Source organism: Clarias gariepinus, chromosome 2, assembly GCF_024256425.1.
Source record: "Clarias gariepinus isolate MV-2021 ecotype Netherlands chromosome 2, CGAR_prim_01v2, whole genome shotgun sequence".
In the NCBI taxonomy this organism is placed as follows: domain Eukaryota; kingdom Metazoa; phylum Chordata; class Actinopteri; order Siluriformes; family Clariidae; genus Clarias; species Clarias gariepinus.
Window position 1 is genome coordinate 40,763,424 of NC_071101.1, and position 27,112 is coordinate 40,790,535.

Here is a 27,112-nt window from a genome sequence, read left to right on the forward strand (position 1 = left end):
CATGTTTGCCCATCCTTACTGCCTGTGGTCTGCCAGTTAGGAAGTTGGAGATCTACTGACACATAGATGGGCTAAGTCCCAGTTGCTCCAGCTTGGTGGTGAGTGTGGAGGGAATTATAGTATTAAATTAAACTCTGTTGGAGCTATGACTCTAGGATAGGGTTTCTTTGGGACAGGAACAATAATTGACTTTTAGAAGCATGTGCTGGTTAACGATTGGGATAAGAAGAGGTTGAATATTACTGTGAAAACAGGTTCTAGCTAGTCTTTACAGGCTCTGAGGACTCGACTTGGGATGCTGTTTGGCCCTCTACTTTCCTGGTGTGGAGATGATAAATGCATTTCCTGCGTTGGGATTCTCTCTCTGTCTGCAGCCATTAGCACAGGTATCATTGTTATCATCGCTAACGCTGTTACTGCTGTTAGCCACAGCTTGTCTGTCAAAGATACACCTGAGTTTTTCAGTTCAGATGTTGGTGAATATTGCTTTATAGTCCATTATTGTCCTTAGTCCCTGCCACAGGTTCCTAGAGTCATTCTGTTGAATCTATGACTCTAATGCCATGGCTTGCTTCACCTACTTCACCGTTTTGCAAATGGTATGATGCAGCCTTCTATGAGTCCATGTTTCCCAATGCAATTTTATCCACCCATGGCTTTTGATTGGGAAATGATAGTCATTTTTGCACGGTATCACCCGCTGGTCAACCAAGGAATCCAACAACTGCTTCTGTAAATACAGTATGTTGATGTCATCAGTGCTGGGCCGGAACATTCCCAGCCTTTGTCATCCAGTCCGTCCTGTAGGGTGGCCACTGATCCATGACTTTCTTTTGTGCCGGGACTTCCTGTTTAAGCCTTTGTTTAGATCTTGCCATAAAGAACATGGTGGCATGTCACAATGAGCGCAGTGTCCTGGTGTTGTGTCTGCCTGAGGGTGGAATGTAAACACCACTGACTATGACCAATGTAAATTCCAGAGGAAGATAAAAGGAATGACATTTGATGGTAAATAAGTCCGGGGATGGGTGTACAGGAGCATGTGAGGTACAAGGCTTGCATTGTTGCACCAGCTGCTGTTCACTATTAAACACATGCCGCCTCCTTTTGACTACCCAAATTAGACTTTTCTGTCCATACCGTGAACCGAGAAGAACTAGTCCATCTGGATGGCATGGTAGTTGGTTAAGCAACGTGTTGCTGAAGCTTGTTTTTCAGTGACTAGACATTAACTTACAGAATGATAGGCAAAAGTGTGCAGTTTGCATGAGCTCTTAGTCTGTTCCTGATGCTGACTCTTTTCCCCTTGGTTCTCCCTCAATTCTAAAATCTTTGAATAGAAATAAAGAATAAGAGTGTCACAGTCATACCTAATGTAAACCATGATGAAAAAAATGCAGGCTTTAAGTTACGGAAAGTTAACTTAAAAAAACAAAAACAATAAAAGAGAGGTCAGAGCGGTCGTGATTGCAGCAGACCTTACTGGCGCCATCTTGGGTATGTTTGAAATCTTGACCTCACGGACCCATCTTAAATCCATGTGTGAAAATGTCTCATACTCTCTGAATCATTCTTTCACATTTTAAGCCTGATGATTCCTGGCATCATCATCTTAGAATATGTCCATGCCATCAGGGAAGAAAAAAAGTCCATTGATGGACAAACCTGGAACTTCAGTATATTCAGGCAGTAAACTGCCCTCATTTTTTAGGCACATAACATTGATAAACATAGACCTGATCAACTGATGCAACACGTCAGCGTGTTTTATGACTGGTAATGTGACAAATGAAATTTGAATTTGAATTTGAATTTGAGATCATAACACTGCCCCATTGGCTTGTACGGTAAGCACTACATATGATGGGTGCATGAATCTCTTCTTAACCACCTTTTCTTTGTTTTTGTTTTTTAAGTTAGTTTTTAATACTTAGTTTTTAATACTCGGTGCCGGACCACGCCATCCAGCCGGCCGAGTTCTTCTCGGTTCACCGCACGCACAGGACATGGGACTCGGGAAAGTCAAGGGGAGGCGGCGTGTGTTTAATAGTGAACAGCAGCTGGTGCAACAGTCGAGCGTTGTTTCTCTCACACGCTCCTGCACACCAAATCTGAAACTACTGTCCATCATGTGTCGTCCTTTTTATCTACCTCGGGAGTTTACATCGGTCATAATCAGCGCCGTTTATATTCCACCACAAGCGGACACGGACACTGCCTTATGCGAGCTGCATAAGGCACTCTCACAGCACCAGACACAACACCGGGACGCTGCGCTTATTGCGGCAGGGGACTTTACAAGTGCCAACCTCAAACTCGCAGCGCCAAACTTTTATCAGCACATCGCCTGCCCCACCAGGGGTGAAAGGACACTAGATCATTGTTATACATTGGTCAAGGACGGCTACAAGGCACAATCTCGCCCTCCATTTGGTAAATCTGACCACGCCGCCATCTTCCTCATACCAAAATACAAACAAAGGCTGAAACAGGAAGTTCCGGTTCAGAGGGAGGTCGCGCGCTGGACGGACCAATCGGTGGCTGCGTTACAGGACGCACTTGACTGGGACATGTTCCGAAACAGCTCCAATGATGACGTCAGCGTGTTTACGGAAGCGGTTGTGGGATTCATTGGGAAACTAGCGGATGATACCGTGGAGAAAAAGACTATTAGAACGTTTCCCAACCAGAAGCCGTGGGTGGATAAAACCATCCACGACGCTCTGAGATCTCGCACCGCTGCCTACAACACGGGACTCGCGTCGGGGGACATGGACCCATACAAGGCTGCGTCATATAACGTCCGGAAGGCGGTGAAAGAGGCGAAGCAGCGCTACGGGAGAAAACTAGAGTCACAACTCCAACAGAGTGACTCTAGGAGCCTGTGGCAGGGACTAAGGACAATAACGGATTATAAAACAACAACATCTGGTATGACGAACGCGGACGTGACTCTGGCAGACGAGCTGAACACTTTCTATGCTCGCTTCGAGGCTGCAGCTAAAGACGCTAGCGATGCTAATGCTGCAGGAAGACACTGCCAGAACCGGAAACGCGCTTATCATCTCCGAGCATGACGTGAGGAGAGCATTCAAGAAAGTGAACACCAGGAAAGCAGCAGGACCAGACGGCATCTCAGGCCATATTCTCAGAGCCTGCGCAGACCAGCTAGCACCTGTGTTCACTGGGATATTCAACATCTCTTTATCTCAGTCAGTGATCCCCACATGCTTCAAAGAGTCCATCATTGTTCCTGTCCCAAAGAAACCTTATCCTGCTTCTCTTAATGACTATCGCCCTGTAGCTCTCACCTCAGTAGTGATGAAGTGCTTTGAACGCCTGGTCAGAGACAGAGATCATTTCTTCACTACCAGACACACTGGACCCACTACAGTTCACTTACCATCCAAATCGTTCCACAGACGATGCCATCTCTCATCTACTCCACACATCACTTACTAACTTGGACACTAGGAAAGGGAATTATGTTAATATGCTCTTCATATTTTATATTTAGCTCATTCTCTTTTAACAAGTACTGCTATGATCCAAGCCTCTTAAACTAAGCTCTTCTGGGTATTTGGTACCTTCCACTCGACTACAATTATAGATCAGTAAATTTTTTCCACATTTCCCCCCTTTTCCACATTCTACCACCTCAGACGCTTGAGAGACTTCCGACTGCCCTCCAAGGTGCTCAGGAACTTTTACTCCTGCACCATAGAGAGCATCCTGACGGGAAACATCTCAACCTGGTTCGAGAACAGCACCATGCAGGACAGACGAGCTCTACAGAGGGTTGTGCGATCAGCTGAGCGCACCATCCACACCGAGCTCCCTGACCTGCACTCAATCTACAGCAGGCGATGCTGGAAAAATGCCAGGAAGATTGTGAAGGACCTCAGCCATTCCAACAATGGACTGTTCTCTCTGTTGAGGTCAGGATAGCGATTCCACTTCCTGAAGGCCAACACAGAGAGACTGAGGAGGAGCTTCTTCCCACAGGCGATATGGTCTCTCAATCACACCACCACACAGTACTGACCTACGCATATGGTTTTTACACACACACTGGACATTGTGGACATTCATTTACACTAGTGGCCACTGCACAACAACACTTTGTGATTATCATATCACTCTGTCACAAGTCACTTTAAAAAAATCACTTTTAAGCATATTTGCACTGCACAAGACACTTTAAATATGTGGATTGCACAAACGCTGGACATTACCATTCTTTCATTACCATTTATTCTAACTCCATTCCACACAAAAATTACATAAATATAAACTTACCCGTTCTGCTGCTCTTATTGTTCTATATTTCTTCATACATTCTTAAAATATTTTCTATATTGTGTGTTTTTGTTGTACAGTTATTTTATTTTTAACTTTAATTTTTATATTTTATTTTATTCTATCCTAGTTATATTTACCCTTTATTTTAATTTTCATATTTATTTCCTATTACTATTCATAGTCTTCTATTTTTAGGTCATGAGCAGTTGTCTGAGCATTTTACTGCATATCTTACTGTGTATGTGACAAATAAAATTTGAATTTGAATTTGTTTTTTTTTACTTTTCGACCACGCTCATTAAGAACGGTTTTCCAACCACATTTCTGCCTCGAAGTTGATGGTGCACCACTACCCTTCCAGGTGTTAATAGTGTGTTTTTATGTTCTTAATGCAATTTTAGTAGTTTAATAATCTTAGTTTTTTTCTTTACTTGACAATAATTAGACCGTCCTGAAACAGAGTAATATCTTTGCCATGACCTCAGGATGTCTTCTGACATGGTTGTTTAGGAAATGAGAATCTACATATTGCATCATTAGGGTTTAATAACTTGTCAGCTAAAATATATTATTACTCCAGTAATTTTGCAGGGGAAGAATATTACCTAATTTATTAAATCCTGCTGTACCCATATTGAAAATACAACCAGATGCTTAGATGACCAGCATCATGTATCTATTATTGTATTTATTATCATGTATTATGATGCACGAAAACATAACGAAAAAGGTAATTTCCTGTAACTTGTATGTCATATGTCCCTTGTGGTCATCGCTGTAATATAAACTTGTAAGGTGATCTATGAAAAGAGTAATAAAAATATGTTCTAAATAGAGATGACGTAGTGGTTGTTGAGGCTTCCTGTTAATATATAAAAAAAGGAGACACTCAGGCAGTGTGTGTGTATGCGTACGTGAGTGAGATAGTAATGTAATCATCCCAAAATGTGTGTTGCACTTTAAAGTACTGGTGTTTGTGCACAAGATTCAGTAATGATGAAGTGCTTGTATCTTGTGTCTGTCGTGTTTCACATGACTGCAGGTGAGTGAAGTTATTTTCTATTTTCTATTACAGAAAGGAGAGAGAATATTAGCCAGTTCTTAGTTCAGCTGCTTTGTGTTTAGTTCATGTGCTTTCTGTCTAGACTGAGTTTACAGTAGGCCGTAGTTCAGCCCTGTTCCAGAACAACCAAACCAAAACAAATTGACCACTGTCAATTGTTTATTATATAGAGTTTTAATCAACAACAACTTTACTTACTACAGTCTTATAATATTAATAGGACCAACAGAGATGAACACATCCAATGGAAATATTTGATTATGGCTTTATATTTTGTAAATGTAATTTTACTAAAATTTTACGTTTCAAGACCAGCGTGTAGTTCTAGTTAAACTGTCCAAAGACAGCAGGAAATTTACATGCAAGATAAACATACACGTCATGCCTTGTGTTATAATGTCCTTATTAAGAGTGGTTCAGATTTAATCATGTGTATTTTTCATCCTGATTAACTTCAGTCTAAAATGTATTGATGAGAGGTGGGCTAATGAATAAGGAGGATTCTACACTCCGAATTACATCTCTCACAGTCTCTGTCTAATTGAATGTACAGTCATGTGTAAAAGTTAGTGCCCCCTTAGTTAATTTTATGTTTTGCGTAGCAGGCCTTAGTATTAGACAAATACAACCTTAGATGACCAACTACATGAATCTATTATAATGCACGTAAAACAAAATATAAAAGGTAATTTCCTGTAACCTGGATGTCATATGTTCATTGTGGTCATCGCTGTAAATAGATGAGTGTTCATTTTCACACCTTTTCTGATATCCTTCTGTCAGTGACTACCATTTTCACGTCCTACATTACACCTCATTTTTTTTTAAACAGATACTTATATACATTTACCAATCTTTTCGTTTTATCACAGTTATCACATCTGTGGTCCATGTGGTGTGAACTGTGTATCACTGTTTATTGTTTCAACAAAAAAAGACTGAATAATAAGTAAAGGCCAGCTTTGACTCAAGTTGAGTTAAATAAAGTTATCTTAAAAGAAAGCCTGCAGGCCAGAGTTTCAAAGGTAAGGAAGGAAGCACAGATAAACTAAAACAATTCTGTATATTACAGAGAACACATGATCCACATTTATTTTATGATACAGCTCAGACAAAATGGCAGAGGTAGTTAAGTAATAATTAGAGAGACAGAGATTATTGCACTAGCCCTCACATATTGACGCGACACTCTTTAAATTATAAGAGGTTCTGTTTAGAATTACACTTGACACATCAAATGATAAGGTAACGAGGTAACAAACTTACCTACCTGTCACAGTACGCCAGGTCACTCCCAAATCTCGAGCCAACCCATAATCACCTGTACCCCTTTCCGCACTCCAGGCCACTGATTCCATTTTGCCATTTCGTTTCATTTAAACACACCTGTTTCTCATCTTATTTATCACTTCGCTCTATATAATGCTCTCACAAACTACCATTCTTTGCGAAATTATTGTGTGCTCCTAGTCCATTGTTCTTGGGCCTTTTTTGCCAAGTTGCTTTTTAATTTTTTCATACAGTCGACCCTTTTGTCCTCGGTTAAGTTTTTGCTTCACTAATTGGATTTGTTCAATAAACTGATGGATTTATCGTCTACGATCTTTCCCCTCTGTTTTTTGACCACGACTCTGTCTAAATTCTCAGAATTATTGCTACTTGAATTACAGATGCGTGCTTCCTAATCAAAGTTCAATCACCAGCGCCTCTTCACAAGCCCGCTCTCACTCTGTGTATTGGATACTGCATACACTTGGCCCCTTTGATTCAATATAGTTCAATTCAATTTTACTTGTATAGCGCTTTTAACAATTGTCTGTCGCAAAGAAGCTTTACAGACTGAAATATTTGTATGAACAATGAATCAAAATGATAAATCATTGAAAACTCACTGAGATGGCAATAGGAAGAAACCTTAAGAGGAACCAGACTCATCAGAGAACCCATCCTCATTTGGGTGATAACAGATCGTAGGGATCAATCTGCAGTCAAACTGTGTGTTAGGTGGCTGGGTTAGGGTTAGCGGTTTAATATAACAGTTGATGTCTTTAAGTTAAAATGAAGTCTAGTTTGTTGTTGGAGGCTCAGGTAAACTTGTAGGAAATTCCAGACCTGAACTATCGAGCGACTGATCTCAGATCTTTCTGCCTGCTGCTGCTCTTAACCAAAACATTGGCTTCGGCACGCCTTGATCTCCTCACACAGGCGCATTCATTCTGTTCGTTGAACTCTGCACGCATTTTGTATCTCTTATCTCCTAACCTCTACACCTGCTTTCCATCCAAACTGCTGCCCACCTCTGGCTGTGCCCCGATTGCTGATCCTCTGCTTATTCTTCCTTACACATTTCTCATTAAACTCATTAAAACTCAGTCAGTCATGTCTGCTTCTTTAGCTGGCTTCCCAAGCCTGCGCTGCACGGTCGGCATCTCATAACACTATCTCGGCCATTTTGTCTGAGCTCAGCTATAAAAGGGATGTGGATGATGTGTTCTCTGCAAGATGGACTTTTTTTTGGTTCATCTGTGCTTGTCAACTAACTAACCTGGAGTGACCAGAAGACGTAGCTTTAGCGGTTAGCCCTTTGTTGCGTGAATGGTAAACCCAAACGCGGAAGAACACGAGTAGGCAGGATAATCACGCTATTTAGTCTAAGGACTCTCACGAATGGGGAGTAAGGGAAAGACACAATCTAACCCGCGTCCTATAAATACACACTCGATCAGGAAATTAAGCCAAGAAGGTGAGTACTCACAGTTTGGTGGAGAATTCTGACGTAGCATCGGCGAGACTCAATGACTGAGCGAGGTGCTATGGTTTGTTTACTTCTTTTATACTTCCTGGTTCGCGACCGCTTAACTTCCGGGTCCTAGTGCCGGTCGCGTTCCGAGTGTGCATGACAGTACCCCCCTGTCCAGGACCGGCTCCAGACGGTCCTGAGGTGGAGGATACCCTGTGACGGTAGTCCCGGATGAGCTCGGGGTCGAGGATGAACCATGCTGGAACCCAAGATCGCTCCTAGCCTTCCCAATCGACCAGGTACTGGGTGCCTCTGCCCCGAGGGCACGAATCAAGAATCTGTCACACAGTGTAGGCGGGACCGCCGTCAATGATTCACAGGGAGGAGGAGCAGGGGGGGTGGGTGTAACCATAGGTGAAGTGGTGAAGGGTTTTAGTTGCGAGATATGGAATACTGGGTGGATCCGGAGCGCCGCAGGCAGCTGGAGCCGGTAGGTGACAGGGTTGATCTGCAGATTGATGTGGTATGGGCCGATGAATCTTGGTGAAAGTTTCCGGGATTCTGTGTGGAGATGGAGATTCTTGGTTGAGAGCCAGACCTTGTCACCTACTTTAAACAACCGTCCCGGAGGGTGGCGGTGTTGGGTGATGTAGCTGGCGTTGGTACATTGGATGGTACGGTTGGCTTGCTTCCATAGCCGTCAACACTTACGGACCAACTGTTGGGCCGAGGGTACATCAACCTCCGGTTCCTGATGGGCGAACATCGGAGGTTGGAACCCATAGCATACCTCAAATGGGCTTAAGTTGGTAGCTGAGGAGACGTGAAGGTTGTGGGACAGCTTTGCCCAGGTGAGGTAGCGGGCCCAGGAGCGCTGGTAATCGGACACAAAGCATCGCAGATAACGCTCCAGTTGTTGGTTGGTCCGTTCCGTCTGACCATTAGTCTGGGGGTGGTAACCAGAGGACAGACTAGTGGTGGAATTGATCAGACGGCAGAAGGCCTTCCAGAACCGGGCGGTGAACTGGGGCCCTCTGTCCGAGACGATGTCTTTGGGGAACCCATGCCTGCCGGCCCGGCCTCCGCAGCCTGAGCCTGGCGAACCCTCGTTTCAAGATCCCACTGGAGGGGTGCCTCCAGCTGCCTGCCCGGACAGCAACGAGACCAAAAGCGCGATGCGTAGCCGATCGGTGGAGTACCTGGTGGCATTGAACTCAAACACCAGATCAAGCGCTGTTAAAAACACATTACACTTCCCGTCCGTGCCATCCCACTTACCCGGGAGTGCCAGAAATACGGCAGGGGACCCCAGCGCCCCTTATTGACCGGCCGCCACTCCTATTGTTGTGTCAAAGAAATACTACAGTGATTATTTAATGTGGTAATTTCCACATTCAAGTACTTTAAACAACAAACATGAAAAATCTGAACTGGAGTTATTGACATTTACTGTTAAATAAGTTAAAAAAGTTAAAATGAGTTAAAAACATTAGAAGTGCTTTTTTAATTTATTATTTAATGTTGGTGCTAGCTGGTAAATGTTAAAGGTTTGATGTTTAGACAAACAATCAAGTTCACCAGCTGACAATTTTATTTTTACAAAGAATTAACTGTTACTGTTTATGTCTCTGTTTGTATTTGTTAATTCTTTCTATTTTTTTATGGTACATTTAAATACATCAGACTTTTAATATAGAAATAACTGGAAAAATAGACTTTCAGAATAGAACATTAAAATAACTAAAAAAATAATTGTCTTACATTTGTGTAAAAGGTTTCATAGGATTTGTTTCAGGAATTTTGTTGTACTAAATTATATTTATGCACTATAATCAGGGCCTCTTAATTCACTATTCATTCTCGGTTGTTGTTGTTGTTTTAGTGTTACTGTGTGTGCTTTACAATGTCAGAAAATCTTCATATAATGCGCGCTTCCCTACTTTCCCCACTCATATTGATGTCTTAGCTGTCAGAAACTAACACAAGACATTGATGATAATAATAATAATAATAATAATAATAATAAATCTGTTAACTGTGTTAACATTAACAGAGGAACTTTAAATTTAAATACAATTTAACTCGATAAATGAGCGAGGTCTTGAAATAGAAGCAGTATTTTGGGTGATTATCTCCCATGCTCCGTCTCAGTGCGTGTGCATCACTCGTATAGTTAAAATCCCTGTGCACCCCCCCCCCCCCCCTCTTCCTCCTCCTCTCCTCTCTCTGGTCTCAATCACTACAGCCATGATTCTTATCAAAGGTAAAGTGCAGGTTAATTTCTTATATTTTTACTTTACATTTTGTATTGATTATTTTGATATGAATATTTGTGGGCTGTGGAATGAATCGTCTAAGTTTCCATTATTTCTTATGGCGTATATTCGCTTTATTATACATGTGTTTTGATGTACAAGCACAATCCTGGAACAAATTATGCTTGCAATTCAAGTTTCCACTATATTTGCTTAAAATCAGGGCAAATAAGAAATGCCTACATTTAATTTTAATAAAAATTTTAATACTGTGATCCTGAATTATTTTAATGTTTCACTTGAATGTATCTGCTACCACGGAGTTGTGGCTAATTTAGTACAAAATGTATTTTCTATATGATTAATTAATAATAATTTGTAAGGTGCCTGTAAAACACATTTCAAGATTTTATAATTTTTTACCTGAAGAATAAGTATTTTCTTATATTATTTGAAAAAAGTTTAAAATGTTGTACATCATACATTATCAGTTTTTCAGTGTTTGTTTGTTCCTGTAGGCTGCGCTCTCTCTGGTGATGAACTGATAGAAATCACACGACGCAGCGGTGATTCAGTGCTGTTACCCTGCTCCTGCTCTAATAACAGAGCCTCAGACCTTCTCAAACCTCAGCAAACCACCTGGTGGACCTACAGAACAGGAAGTGCAACAGAAGTGTTAAATGATGAGCACTACCGTGACAGACTTCAGCTGTTTAATAACATCTCTCCTGCTAATCTGTCTCTGTTCATATCTGACCTGAGAGTAGAGGATCAGGGATACCACAGGTGCAGCACTGAGAAGGAACACAGAGACATCTCGCTTTATGTTGATGGTAAAGTATTTAAATACACAAAACATGTTTTGTCAATGTGAAAGAATACTTGATAATTTAAGGGGAAATGTTGTGATTTACAAGCAGGGAATATTAATAATTGCAGTACTTCTGTTATTGACTGTAAATGTTTACAGGTTGTAAGCTGTTGAAGAAGACAGAGGTAGAGCGTGTGACTGTGTTCACAGGAGAGTCTGTAGTTCTGCCCTGCGTCTGCACTGACATACAGGACAAACCACAGGATCTAAAATGAAAGTTTTACAGAAACAATCACTTTCAGGAAATTTACCCTAGCCAGACTGGAAATCACAGAAAAGGAGTCAAACTGGTCAGTAACAACTCTCCAGGAAACCTCTCTCTTCTCATATCAGACCTGACTGAAGAGGACCAGGGAGAATACACATGTTCTGTATAGGCTGATAGAAAAGATTTAAGACTATCTGTTAAAGGTACATTTATTCATTATTAACTGTAAGTATGTTTTACTCCAGTGTCATGTGCCATATTACTAACAGTAATAAAAAATAATATTTAGTTTTAATATGTCTTTTTGTAGGAAGAAGAGTAACTTCAATACACTCAAACAAAACAGACAGAAAACCTCCATCAGAACAGCCTCAGGGTAAAACAACACACTCCACAACTGCATCATCCTCAACAACACTGCAACAGGATAAAGAGCAAATTTCATTCTCATGTTGTTTTGTCAGGGCTTATGTCAAGTTCATTTCTGATTCATGGAATTTACCAGAAAAAGAAAGAAAAAAAATGTATGGATTTTGGCTTGATATAGTATAGAGCAGCTATAAGTTTTGACTATTTATTTATTTATTTTCAGCAACTGTTTTATTGTGGTCAGGATCATCTCAAATACAGAGCCTAATAACACTGGGCACAAAGTGGGAGAATTCAGATGAGACAACAGTCCATCACAGGGCACTACTTACACTCATTCACACCTAGGAGCTGGGCTAATAAAGCAAATGTACACATTTTTGAGACTGGAGACCCCTTGGTAAACCCACACGAAAAACATAAAAGAAATGTAAAACTTTGTACTGACTTTAACCTTTGTGTAATAGTTAGTACCCTCTCTTTTAATGTTTTTTGCGTGTGTGTGTGTGTGTGTGTGTGTGTGTGTGTGTGTGTGTGTGTGTTTGTGTGTATATATATTTATCCTCAGCAACAATGGAACAAGATACATACAGTGTGTTTTATTACACAGTTTTTGGCATTTCGGGTGTTTTATTGTTCGTGATACTCACTGTAGTGGCATTAATTTGTTGGAGATGCAGAGGTATACACACACACATACACACAAATAACAATAAAGTTTCTCTCAATAAATAAAATTAAATTCTGTAGTCACCAATAGATCTGTGAACAAATCATATTTCATCTGACTTCATACCATATGAAGTACAACATTTTAAACTTTTTTCAAAGATTATAAGAAAAATTCTGGAAGTTCCTGGAATTCAGGAAGATGTGGAGAGAAAATGATTACTGAAGGACATCAGGACTGTGAGATAAAGCAGAAGGCAAGACCCTCACCTTCTCAGATATATAATTATAAGTTGTGTCTTTAGGCTCTACAATAAAAGGGCCAAATATTCGTATGTGTGTTATGTATATAATATTCATGTTGTGTCTTTTCACAGACTGTACCTGATGCTGTTTATGTTAATGTGATGCACGTTAACACTGCCAGAGCAGCACGGTTCCAGATCAGTGCTGGAGAGGAAAATGAATATGCCACCATCATAAAATATTAATATATAGTAACAGTACATATATAGAATAATGCTGAACACATACAGTATATTGTTGCACATAGGATTCACAATATTGGCTTTGATTATTTTTCTAATTGTTTTTACCCTAATTAGCAAATTTAATGATATTTATGTGCTGAAGGGTAACCTTGAAAATAATATTTTAAGTGTATTTGTCCTTTTTCATTTAGGGGTTATACAATTTTTTATTGCATTATTATTACTATTATTATTATTACATTTTTTAGCAGGCTTCCATCCTTATCCTGATTGTATAATACAATTGCAATAGAAGTTCTTGTGTGTGACTTTAGTGTGAAAATCTGCCTGGACTGAACATGTAGTTCAAGAAAAGAAAAAAAAAGTGAAACCATCCTAATGCTTATAGTTTACTAAGGTGTGTGTGATAGCATGCTTGTTGAGTTTATAGTATTACACTGTAAATGAAATTTTTACTGCTTAAAGCTTGCTCTTCTATAACTCTTACTGCAGCCTTAATTTAGTTTCTACTCTGTCTGCTAAGTTCATGATGTGTTTCTCCAAAAATTTTATCAAAATAGGTGAGACAGGACAATTAGCAACAGGATCCTCCTTGAGATGTAAGGGAAATAACCTTTATCTCCACTCAATGTTAATAATGGATCCTTTTATTCTCATGAGAATAAACCATGGTCTGGCACCATGGAAACTGGCAGCGGATCCTTTGGGCACTGTGACTTGTGGGGTGAGGCCTCTGTGGGACGGTACATTTCATGAGTTTCCCGATTGGATTGGGATCTTTGGTGGGATTGGGCCGGGGCTAATTGTGTCTGAGTGGTTGAGGGTAAAGGGCTTTGCTCAAGGGCAGGCCAGTGGTGCTAGGGCTTGAAAAAGAGACCTTCTCATCAGCAGTCCAATGCCTTTAACCTGCAGTTTAAAATATATATAAGAATAAGGTTTATTTGAAAAAGTGCATAATAAATAATAATTAAGTTTCACTACACCAACCAATAAATCACTTTTTTTGTAGAATTGACAGTAAATTATATTAAAACATTTTTATTTAGTGGCACGTGGTTCTAAACTGTCTAAATGTTTTGACAAAATAATGTGTAGTGGAGGACTTAAACTTATTCACAAAAAATATATCTTATATATTATATATTTTTAGCAAGGGTGCATCCTACTATCAATTATTTTCAATCTATTCATTCAGCCTACAAATATGATATAATTAACTCTTGATTTGCTCTTTTTCAGCTCACCATGAGATGCATGAGTGAGGGTGGGATGAGAATAGATTGAGTCCATATGAAGAGCTCTCTGATTTCTCTGCCTGAGATTAAAAAGAGGAAGCTCAAAGGAAGCTGATTCACGATTATGTGCATCTTTTTTTTCTTGGAAAAAAAAATGTTGCCTTGGCCACAATCATGTGGTCCTTTTCACATGCTCATAGTGTCTGTGAGAACATAAATTCTAAATATGCTAAATATATATGCAATTTCATTTTCATACTTGTCAGAGGCTTGCAGGCATGCAATCTGTTGTTGCACAACATGGATGACTTTGCTTCTAGCATAGCATCCTATTTTCCAGAAAGAGCAAAACAAAAAGAATTAGGGATTTTGGCTTGATATAGTATAGAGCAGCTATAAGTTTTGTTTATTTATTCATTTATTTTCAGCAACTGGAGGTAACTGGAGACCCCTTGGTAAACCCACACAAAAACATAAAAAAAATGCCATACTTTGTACTGACTTTAACTTATGTGTAATAGTTATTACCCTCTCTTTTAATGTTTTTTGCATGTGTGCGTGCATGCGTGAGTGTGTGTGTTGTTTTGAAGGAGTTCAGAGGAGTGATATGGATGCAGTGAGAGAGGACATGAAGTTAGTTGGTGTGAGAGAAAAGGGTACAGAGGATAGAGATAGATGGAGGCAGATGATTTGCTGTGGTGACCACTGAAAGGGGACAGCTGAAAGACAAAGAAGATCTGATTGTGGTGGGTCATAGTCTTAGACAAATTTAACCTCAGACGGACCACCATACAGTATGTAACATTTAAAAACAAAAGAATGGACCAAAACAATGTGAGAGACTGAAAATGTCATACAGGAAACGATTACTTAACATTATTACTAAATGTGACCAACAAGCTATTGAATTAGGGGTTCACATGTTGGTTTTCCTTATGGCTTTATGTTTGTTAAATAAAAATTGCAATGTGGGGGGAAGAAGGGTTTACTTTGTCTGGCTTTTAGATAAAGTCCTTCCATGCACCATCTGGCGGATATTCTGTAAAGCACAACACATTTATTTAAATTCTAAAATGGTGCTAGCGGGATGTGGCGGCACTCCGGGAGATAAATTGTGGCCTTTTGCGGAAAAAAACATGCATTCTAAATGGCCACATCTGTATGGGTTTAATTCGTCACATACACAGTCATACACAGTATGATATGAAGTGAAATGCTTATACAACTGCTGATGACCTTAAGATTTAATAGGAAAGTTTCAGTGTGTAAAATAAGAGAAATTAAAAATTTGAAATATAGGAAATATGTCAATAAACTTTAGATTTAAAAGACTTTTTAATTTTTTATAATGTACAAGCAATAAAAAAATATGAAAATAAAATACTGGAATAAAATAGTTGAATAAAAAATAGAAATAAAAAATATATATAATCAAATAAAATATAAAAAATTATAAAAATGAAATAAAGAAGAAATGAAATGTAATGTAGTTTAGTATAGAACTGTGTCCAGTTATGAGCAAGATAATTTGTGGATGTGCAGATTATTGTGCAAAGTTGCAGTTCAAAGTTAGTAGTAGTACAGGTTTCATAGTTTTTTAAGTGTCCAGGTGAGTGATGTATGGAGGAGGTGAGAGATCATCATCCGTAAAGCTCGCTATGCAAACTCTGGTGTGTCGAAACTGCAGTGAAAAAACAATGAAGTCTCTGACCAGCCGCTCAAAGCACTTCATTATTACTGAAGTGTTAGCCTGGTTAGCTTTAGTATTTCTATATGCATTTCTGGCTGCAGCCTCAAAGCAAGCATAGAAGGTGTTCAGCTCGTCTGCCAGAGACAAGTCAGCGTTCGTCATAACGGATGTTGGTGCTTTATAGTCAGTTATTGTTATTAGTCCCTGCCACAGGCTCCTAGAGTCCCTCTGTTGGAGCTATGACACTAGTTCCCTCCCATATCACTGCTTCACCTCCTTCACCGCCTTCCGAATGTTGTAGGACGCAGTCTTGTACGAGTTCATGTTACCAGACGCGTCCCGGGTTAAAGGCAGTGGTCTGGATGGTCTTATCCAACCATTGCTTTTAATTGGAAACGTTCTGATGGTAGTTCTTTGTATGGCATCATCTGTTAGTTTCCCGATGAACCCCAAAAGCTTTTGTAAACACGTTAATGTCATCAGACCTGTGCCAAAACATGCTCCAGTCTGCGTCATCAAGTGCATCTTTTGAAGCAGCCACCGATTTGTCCATCCTGCTTACAACCTTTTTTTTTATAAATTTAGTCCTGTCCAATTCTTTTTCCCCGATTTTCTAGTCGTGGCCAATTCCTCCCCGTCACTGGGGACTCCCACATTAAGGCTACTACCACCACTCAGTCGGGAGGGCGAAAGCTATCCCGTATTTCCTCCGAACCACGTGACGCGAGCCGACCGCATCTTTTCGAACTGCTTGTTCACGCACCGTTAGGGGCGGAGTAACACACTCGGAGGAAAGCGCTAGCCGCTCCTTCCGGGTGCGCGAGCTCACAGACGCTCCTGATTGGCTGTAGAGCAGTGATTAATGTGGGAGCGCAAGTACCTCTCATGTACTCCTCCGGCTGTGAGAGGAAAACAGCATCACCCGGGGTTCGAACCAGCGATCTCCGGATGATTGGGCGAGCACTTTACCACTGCGCCACTCGGAGGCCATCATTGTTATCATTGCTAACGCTAATCCAGAGATACATCCGCCTTTTTCATTTCAGATGTTGGTGCTTTATAGTCCATTATTGTCCTTAGTCCCCACCACAGGTTCCTAGAGTCATTCTGTTGGATCTGTGTCTCTAATGCCATGGCCTGCTTTACCTACTTCACCGCTTTGCAAATGGTATGACGCAGCCTTGTATGAGTCCATGTTGCCCAATACAAATCAAGTGTTAAAGGCAGCAGTGCAAGATATCAGAGCGTCATCGATGGTTTTATCCACCCATGGCTTTTGATTGGGAAATGATAGTCATTTTTTGCATGGTATCATCCGCTGGTTTCCCAATGAATCCAACAACCACTTTAGTAAATATGTTGATGTTATCAGTGCTGTGCCGGAACTTGTCCCAACCTGTGTCATCCAGTGCGTCCTGTAGGGTGGCCATTGATCGGTCAGCCTAGCATACGACCTTCTTCTGTGCAGGGACTTCCTGTTTAAGCCTTTGTTTAGATCTTGCCATGAAGAAGATGGTGGTATGTCACAATGAGCACAGTGTCCTGGTGTTGTGTCTGACTAAAGTGGAATGTAAACACCACTGACCAATGTAACTTCCAGAGGAGGATAAAAAGAACGACATTTGATGGTAAGTAGCTCCAGGTTGGGGGGACAGGAGCATGTGAGAGGTACAGTGATCGCGTTGTTGCACCAGCTGCTGTTCACTATTAAACACATGCCGCCTCCTTTCGACTTTCCAAATTAGACTTTTCTGTCCATACCGTGAACCAAAAAGAACTAGTCCATCTGGATGGCGTAGTAGTTGGTTGAGCAACGTGTTGGTGAAGCTTGTTTTCCAGTTACTAGACATTGACTAACGGGACGATAGGCAAAGGTGTGCGGTTAGCATGAGCTCTTAGGCTGTTTCTGATGCTGACTCTTTTCCTCTTGGTTTTCCCTTAAGGATCCATGCTGGCCCTCACTTACCCAGCATGGATCCGATTCCAAAATCTTCGGATAGAAATAAAGAATAAGAGTGTCACTGTTATACCTTATGTAAACCATGGTGAAAAAAATGCAGGCTTTAAGTTACAGAAAGTTAAGTTCAAAACAAAAACAACAAAAGAGAGGTCAGAGCGGTCATGATTGCAGCTGACCTTACTGGCGCCATCTCGGGTATGTTTGAAATCTTGACCTCAGTGCCCTATCTTGAATTCATGTGTGAAAATGTTTCATACTCCCTGAATCATTCTTTCACATTTTGAGCCTGATGATTACTGTCATTGTCATCTTAGAATATGTCCATGCCATCGAAGAAGAAAAAAAGTCCATTGATAGACAAACCTGGCCCTTCAGTATCTTCAGGCAGTAAACTTCCCTCATTTTTAGGCACATAATATTGATAAACATAGACCTGATCAACAGATGCAACCTCAGATCATAACACTGCCCCATAGGCTTGTACAGTAAGCACTACATATAATGGGTGCATGAATCTCTTCTAAACCTGATGCTCTTGTCACTCTGTCAGGGTAAATCTGGACACATCAGACCACATGACCTTTTTCCCATGCTTCATAATCCATCATTTATGCTCCATTGCAAATCGAAGCCTTTCTCCACTTACTGTAGCTTCACTGGTAAGTGGTTTCTTAAGGCTACTCAACTGTTTAGTCCCAGTCCCCTGAGTTCTCTTTGCATTGTGTTTGTGGAAATGCTCTTTCGTTTACTATTAAACATATCCATTAGTTTTATTGTTTTGTTGTTGTTTTTACTATTCGACCACACTCATTAAGAACGGTTTTCCAACCACATTTCTGCCTCGAAGATGGTCCTGGGCCTCCCCTGGTTAACTCTCCATGGTCCCCAGATAGACTGGACCAGGCTGGTCATTACGGGTTGGAGCCCCTCCTGTGCCACTTCATGCCTTCGCTCCGCGCATCACGCACTCCCCACCCCAGCCAAAACTGAGGAGACTCCGGATATCTCCAAAGTCCCCACTGATTATCATGATCTCAAGCAGGTCTTCAGCAAGACCCGGGCCATGTCACTTCCACCCCATCGACCGTATTAAAAGATCTTGCGTTGTAGTGTTAAATGGATAACCTCTAGATAGCCTCCAAATCCACCATGACTATCGACCGTGTTATACTGTACATTTGGACATTAACTTTCTTACTTTTTTCAGATCTTTGCTGCAAGTGGTGTGGTCTGGATGTAAAGCTGCTAATAAACAATAATAAGGGGTCAGGGTAGCTTAGTGGTTAAGGCATTGGACTAACGTTCGGAAAGTCCCAGGATCAAATCCCATGACCACCATGTTGTTCCTGTTGGGCCCTTAAGCAAAGGGCCCTTAACTCTCAACTGCTCAGATATATAAGATACAAATGTAAGTCATTCTGGATAACGGCGTCTGCTAAATTTAAATGTAATAATAATAATTTCAAGCCTGTATTTGTCAACGTGTACAGTTTGCTCAGCATGGTTTCCCACATTCTATTTCTTAAATGTATAAAAACACTTAAGTGCAGCTCACTGGTTATGGAGCTTAATAGCTGGTCCTTGAGCGAGACCCTTTAAGACTTCAGGGTGAGTCATAATAATATAAATGCTGCTGAAAAATTATTACAGCACAAAGGAACTAGAATAATGGCTGTGGAAAGTGAGAAGGCTTTATTAAAAGGGCAACACAAACGATACATGAGAGGGTCTTGTGGGTTAGAAAAAGAGAGAGAGACAGACGGACTGTGACTATAGCTGAGGAGGGGGTAGAGAAAGACATACGGGTAGCAGCCCACCAGCTCATTTCATTATAACCCTTTTCCACCCTTTGAACCCTTCTCCCCCTGCGCTCCACTCCGTCATCTGCAGCTGAGCTTAGTTGTGGTGTTGCGAGTCTGTGTGTTTATGGCTCACATACACATTCTGTCTTCTTATCATATTCTTCTTGTGACTGAGACACTGCTAGGCGGTATACTCGTGCACCAGACATGGCCAATGTACTGGATCCAGACAAATGACAAATGATTTTAGTAACTTTGTTTTGGTCAGATTCTCAATCTCAGGATCATATTTATTGCTGCGCGAAGCAAAAATCAACAGTAGCTTTATTATTAATGCCCTACAGCAGCCGGGTTTCGCTCCAAGACCGCAGGGGTCTGTAGAGAGACTGAATCTTATGAACCCAAGCTTTGTTCTCCAGAAAAGCACAAGCACACACACATACATACATACATGTGAACCTCTGACCTTCCTAGGGAGTGTGCCTTCAAGAGGAGAGGAGAGGGGAGTGGTGTGTGTCTGTGCGCGCATGTGTGTATACATGTTCAGTCAAAGAACAAAAACAGGGCGGCATCCTCCTTGCACCCATATGCTGTGAGATACGTGGGCCTGCAGGCTTCAGTCGGTCTGCACAAGGCTTTTACTTGTCACAGGGTCCATTAAGCTAATCTCAGCACCTAGCCTTTAACCGCTCACTTTCACTAGCTTTACAGCGTTCGATCAAGCCTCTGAGGAAAGGCTGAATACACAAAGCCGGGTGTATTGGACAAGGTTCCGCCCCCCCCAGTGTTTCCAGACCAGTCTTTAGGAATGCTATGGGTAATCTATATGGTTGCTCTGTCCCAGCTCCCACCACAGCTGAATCAGTGGTAATTATTGCTCGGGTCAGGTGTCTAGAGAACTGCGAGAGCATTAATAAAAAAAAATTAAAAATTAAAAAAAAAAAAACATGTGGACCTCAAGGACTAGACTGGAAAACAGGTCTACTGTTAACTGATGATTATCTCAGAGATGAAGACATGAAGCCAAGTGCATCCAAGCAATGAGATTGAGCAGAATAAGGGCGTTTACTTAACATCAGGCACAAATGATTTGTACCACGCTGAGGAACGACTGCTCCCTACCCCTCCCCCACTGGCCAACGTTCACATTCTCCGTTCTCGGGTACACTTGCGTATTTACACACTCCACTACAGCAGGTGTCAGTATGCACCTAATAGCGAACTTAAAAGAAGTGGAAAACAATAAAGTAAATATTCGCAATATTTGTAATATTATTGATATCTTCAATTCAATTCAATTCAATTTTATTTGTATAGCGCTTTTAGCAATTTTCATTGCCGCAAAGCAGCTTTACATAGTCAAAAGAATTATTTAAGTTTGTATGAAATGTGAATTTGTATGAATCAAAATGGTCAGTTTGTCCCTGGTGAGCAAGCCGAGGGCGACAGTGGCAAGGAAAAACTCCCTGAGATGGTAATAGGAAGAAACCTTGAGAGGAACCAGACTCAACAGGGAACCCATCCTCATTTGGGTGAAACAGAAAGCAGTAAATGATCTGCATTTATACAGTGTGTAGGGTGGGAGGCAGTTCAGCTATAATAGCTGATGTTAATTGATGTTAATATGGAGTCCAGGTAGTTATTGAAGACCCAGGTAGACTTGTAAGAAGTTCCAGTCATGAACTATCGAACTGTCAAGTCCCCAGAGAAACAGTTGCCAACACCAGTCAAGGCCAGAACCATTTTCTAGGTAGAGAGAATCATTCCCAGACACCAGACGCATCCCAGAGAGACACACAGGGCATCCATGTGACGAGATCTTCAGCCAGAAGCGGGGCACCAGGATGGGTCAGACAGGTCCGGAGGGCAGAGGGAGTCTGGATCACTGGCAGCTCAGGAACGACATGTGTAGCTCGACAGAGAGAGAGAGAAAGAGTAAAAGGGGGGGACAGGAGGAGAGAGGAAAAAGAAAGAGGGGGGGAAAGAGAAGAAGAGGAGAGATGGCAGTTAGGTATGGTCACAGTCACACAATGTATAATGTGAATGTATATTAACTGTAGAGTGCAAGCAGAGACTCCGGCAGGACTAACTATGACAGCATAACTAAAAGGGAGAGCCAGAAGGAAACACAAACATGAGGGCTTCCTGACATGTAAAGCAAACAATCACCTCACCGTCAACAAACCTGAGTGATCAATGAGAGTGAGGAAGACAGCATCCAAACATACCAGTTCACCATAATACTCTACGTCCATGAGTCCCCCAGATCTGCTCCTTTACCTATGGCAAATCTATTTATAAAAATGCTTGGCTAAATAAATAGGTTTTTAGCCTGGACTTAAACACTGAGACTGTGTCTGAGTCCCGAACACTATTTGGAAGACTATTCCATAACTTTGGGGCTTTGTAAGAAAAAGCTCTGCCCCCAGCTGTATTTTTCATAATACGCGGTACTGACAAGCAGCCTGCATCCTTTGATCGAAGTAGGCGTGGCGGATCGTAAGACACTAGCAGTTTGCTCAGGTACTGCGGCGCGAGACCATTTAATGCTTTATATGTCAAGAGTAGTATTTTAAAGTCAATGCGAAATTTCACAGGGAGCCAATGGAGTGAAGATAAGATAGGGGTGATGTGCTCATATCTTCTGGTTCTGGTGAGGACTCTTGCTGCTGCATTCTGGACTAGCTGAAGCTTATTTATGCATCTAGCTGAACAACCAGACAGTAAGGCATTACAATAGTCCAACCTAGAGGTGATAAAAGCATGAACTAGTTTTTCTGCGTCGTTTAGCGACAATAAATTTCTTATTCTGGCAATATTTCTGAGGTGAAAGAATGCTATCCTGGTAATATTATCTACATGTGCTTCAAATGAAAGGCTGGAATCAATAATCACACCAAGGTCTTTCACTGTTGCATTTGATGGAACAGAAAGGCCATCTAAAGTTACGGTGTGATCTAAAATTTTACTCCTAGCTGTATGCGGTCCTATGACTAGAACTTCTGTCTTATCCGGATTTAGCAGAAGGAAGTTAATTAGCATCCAATTTCTTATGTCCTGCACACATTGCTCAATTTTAGTAAGCTGTTTTTTCTCATCAGGTTTTGCTGAGACATATAACTGTGTATCGTCAGCATAACAATGAAAACTAATACCATGCTTACGGATTATGTTGCCCAGAGGAAGCATGTAAAGGGAAAAAAGCAGTGGACCTAAAACTGAACCCTGCGGAACGCCAAACTCCACTAGAGAACATGCAGAATAATCACCATTTAAGTCTACATACTGATAACGATGGGTCAGATAGGATCTGAGCCAGGAGAGGGCTGTACCCTTAATTCCCACTACATTTTCTAATCTGTGAAGAAGAATAGCGTGATCAACAGTGTCAAAAGCTGCACTGAGGTCAAGTAATACAAGCATAGTTACACAACCCTGATCAGAGGCCAATAGAATGTCATTTACTACTTTAACGAGCGCTGTCTCTGTACTGTGATGAGCCTAAATCCTGACTGATACAGTTCATGTATGCCATTTCTATGTATATATGAGCATAGCTGCTCTGCTACTATCTTTTCCAGGATCTTAGAGATAAAGGGGAGGTTTGATATTGGTCTGTAACTGGACAGCTGACAGGGGTCGAGGTCAGGTTTCTTAATTATTGGTTTGATAACTGCTAATTTAAAAGATTTTGGAACATATTCAATGCTGAGTGAAGAATTAATTATTCTCAACAGGGGTTCTATTATTGCTGGTACTATCTGTTTAAGAAAATGTGTCGGTACAGGATCTAATATACAGGTTGATGAATTTGAAGAAGAGATGAGTGAAATTAGTTCATTCTCTTCAAGGGGAGTAAAGTATTCTAGGTTCTGGTCTGACATGGCTAGATTAACATCTGCATCAATTACATTGTTCGGTTTCAAAACCTCAATTTTATGCCTAATATTTACAATTTTATTATTAAAAAAGTTCATGAAGTCCTCACTATTGCATGATGTTGTTGTGGAGATTTCTGCAGTGGTCTTATTTCTGGTTAATTTGGCTACAGCATTAAATAAGAATCTAGGATTATTTTTGTTATTTTCTATAAGAGTGGAGAGATATGTTGATCTAGCTACACTAAGAGCTTTTCTATAGTTCAGGATGCTCTCCTTCCATGCTATTTGAAATACTAGTAATTTAGTTTGACGCCATTTTTCGTTCTAATTTCCGAGCGGTCTGTTTTAAAGTGCGCGTGTGATCGTTATACCAGGGAGCAAGTTTTTTATCTCTAATAATTTTTCTTTTGACTGGAGCTACATTATCTAGGGTATAGCGAAATGTCGACTCTAAATATTCAGTCGCCTGATCGAGTTCTGTGGGGTCAGACGGTGATCTAATCGAAGTTGGGAACTCTGGGAGATTACTGATAAAACTCTGTTTGGTAGTTGATGTGAATGTACGTTTCATACGGTAGCGCGGCGCTGTGTGTACATTATTATTGTGACACACTTAAATTGAGACAAGATAGTGATCTGAGATAACTTTAGATAGTGGTATTGTGAATAAATTTCTTATACTTAATCCAAATAATATTATTAAATCTAAAGTGTGACCTGCTTTATGAGTGGGTCCTACTACACACTGATTTACTCCTACCGAGTCCAGTATGGACATAAATGCAGTTCTCAGAGGGTCTTCTGGGTTTTCAAAATGAATATTAAAATCTCCAGCAATTAACACTTTGTCTACAAAAACGACTAGGTTTGAGAGGAAATCTGCAAATTCACTAAGAAATTCCGAGTACGGCCCTGGAGGTCTGTAAATGACAATTAGCGGGATCGACTGAGCTGACTTAATATAGTTAAATACACTTATGTTACTATAAAGAATTTAAAATGAATTAAATTTGTGTCCGTGTTTTTGTACAATAGTCAAATTATCATTGTGAATAACTGCGACGCCTCCTCCTCTACCAGTTAACCGAGGCTGGTGTATGTAGTTGTATCCAGGAGGACTAGCTTCATTTAGAGCTACATACTCGTCCTGTTTAATCCAGGTTTCTGTTAAACAGAGTATATCAAACTCCTGATCTGTGATAATTTCATTAACTATAACTGCTTTAGATGGGAGAGATCTAACATTTAACAGTCCTAGCTTCAGATCAGAGGTGCCGGCTGCGCATTTAGTCTGATCTAAGTTTGTGGTCTTTATGCTAATTAAATTACTAAAACAGACTTTCTGAGTCTTTCTAAATTTGATTTTAGCTCGGGGAACAGACACAGTCTCAATAGAGTGAACCCTGAGTGACGACTCTATGCAGCTAGCAGACGGTTGGGTTAGCCTGTCTGTCTGCTCCCTGGCCTGGGCTCTGGATTGTCACCGATTAACTAGGCCTTTTCTAAGACTATGAGCTATACTACAAGAAATGAGAGCAGCACCTTCCCGAGTGGGATGGACACCGTCCCGCCCTAACAGGCCAGCTTTGCCCTCAAAGGTCTTCCAATTATCAATAAAGCCCACGTTGTTTTCGGAGCACCACCTGGACATCCAGCGGTTCAGCGACCATAACCTGCTGTAAGTTATGTCGCCACGTCTCATTGGGATGGGACCAGAGCATACTACTCCATCGGACATCGCCTTCGCTAATTTAAAAACCTCTATAAAGTTATTCTTACTAACCTCTGACTGACGAAGGCGTATATCGTTAGCTCCAGCATGTACTACTATCTTGGAGAACCTGTGCTGTCCTAGAGCCCTAAGATTACCTGCTATGTCCGGTGCTCTGGCTCCCGGGATACACCTAACCACTGCCGCTGGCGCCCCTAAAGGTCTAGCTAATTTCACGTGTCTCATTATAGAGTCTCCTATAACCAGAGCTCTTTCAGGTTTCTCAGTGGGTGCATCACTGAGGAGAGCAAACCTGTTGGACACGTGAAGCGCAGAAGAGGTGTGCTCCGGTGGGCTAGCCTTAGCGTTAGCTTTGGCTGAACGAGTATGCCGCCGAGTCGTCACCCACTCGCCCCGCTGTGAGGGCTCTAATGCCGGAGTCGGGGGCTGGTTATCTCCGCCTGCGGCACCCAGACTGTCCGCTACAGGAATAACACTGCTCTTACACTCTCTAACCCTCTCTAAAGTCTGGATGCGCTCCTCTAACACTGATATCTTCAAATCATATCTTAGAAACAACATCAAGAGCGACACTTTCGTGTGCCTTTCTACTTTATCGGCTATGGCTGTGTAACTCAGAGGTTAAGATTGCCACGTGATACCGGCACAGGAGACAGGTAGCAATGAAGAAGGCATGTTTAAACAGCTATCTACACCCATGCTCAGGTACGATTGGCTTACATATCTGATCCAAGTGTGCTGAGTATACCTCTTCAAGTGGATTTGGGCACGGTTTGCTAAGTATGAATGCTTTCTCACACACTAGCAGAAATTCAGCAGTGCGAATTGAAGCAAGGTGAGTTTTAAGCCCAATCCCAATTCTACCCCTTACCCCTTCCCCTACCCCTCGCCCCTTCCCCTTGTCCCTTAAAACGAAGTGGAAAGGGGAAGGGTTAAAATATTTCCCCTAAGAAATGGGACACCACTACAACACTGTTATACGTCATCATACGTATCCGTTCATTTACATGTACACATACAGTATGGCCGTAAGCAAAACAAACAATGCGTTATCAAAAGCTCGGCAAACTGCCGTGCTACTGAACTTTCATATTTGTTTGTAGCATGTAGTAAAGTGTATATGACATAAAAATATATTTTTGTAATATTGCACAATCGGCGCTATCCGCTAGCAAACTTTAGCGGTTTTTTTGCAAACGTTTTTTTACAAAACATCACCATAAACACAAACACAAGACTAAAATTAATATACATATAATAAAAACATGTCATAAAAATCCTTATTAATGGCAAAAAATCGTTAAATTTACGGGTCTGCTTGCTCGAGTGAGCGGCCATCTTGAAAATTTCATTAGCCCTTCGTTTGAAGTGAGGTCCCGAAAAATCTTCGTTTCGAGGGCTATCTGGCCCTTTCCCTTAGCCCTACCCCTCCAACCAAAAGAGAAATGAGACACCCCTACCCCTTCACGTGAACGCGCCAAACGGAGGGCTAAGTGTAGGAGTAAGGGGTAGAATTGGGATTCACCTTTAGTGTATGGGTGTCAACACCGCAATCACATCGATCAGCATGTTTTCAGAAGGTCAAAGAAAACCAGGGAACCCAGAGGAAACCCACAAAAGGGAGTGAATGCAAAACTTGAACTCAAGGCAACGACCTTCTTTTGCTACTAATTTGCATTTATTTGTTTCCCATTAAGCTCATTTTATCTGCATGCATTTGATTTCTGTGCTTTCCACAAGCCAATACAGACACGTTTACGTTTTTTATCTCCATGGTTTTGACCAATCAAAGCACTTTTGCTAATGGCCTAGGTTTCCGTACGCATGACTTACCAAACATCCCT

At 41.2% G+C, this 27,112-nt stretch overlaps 1 pseudogene; it reads left to right on the top strand.

Annotated features, from left to right (window-relative positions):
* Positions 1-5,295: 5,295 nt before the first annotated feature.
* Positions 5,296-12,865, top strand: LOC128541037 (uncharacterized; annotated as a pseudogene).
* The last annotated feature ends 14,247 nt before the right edge of the window (positions 12,866-27,112 follow it).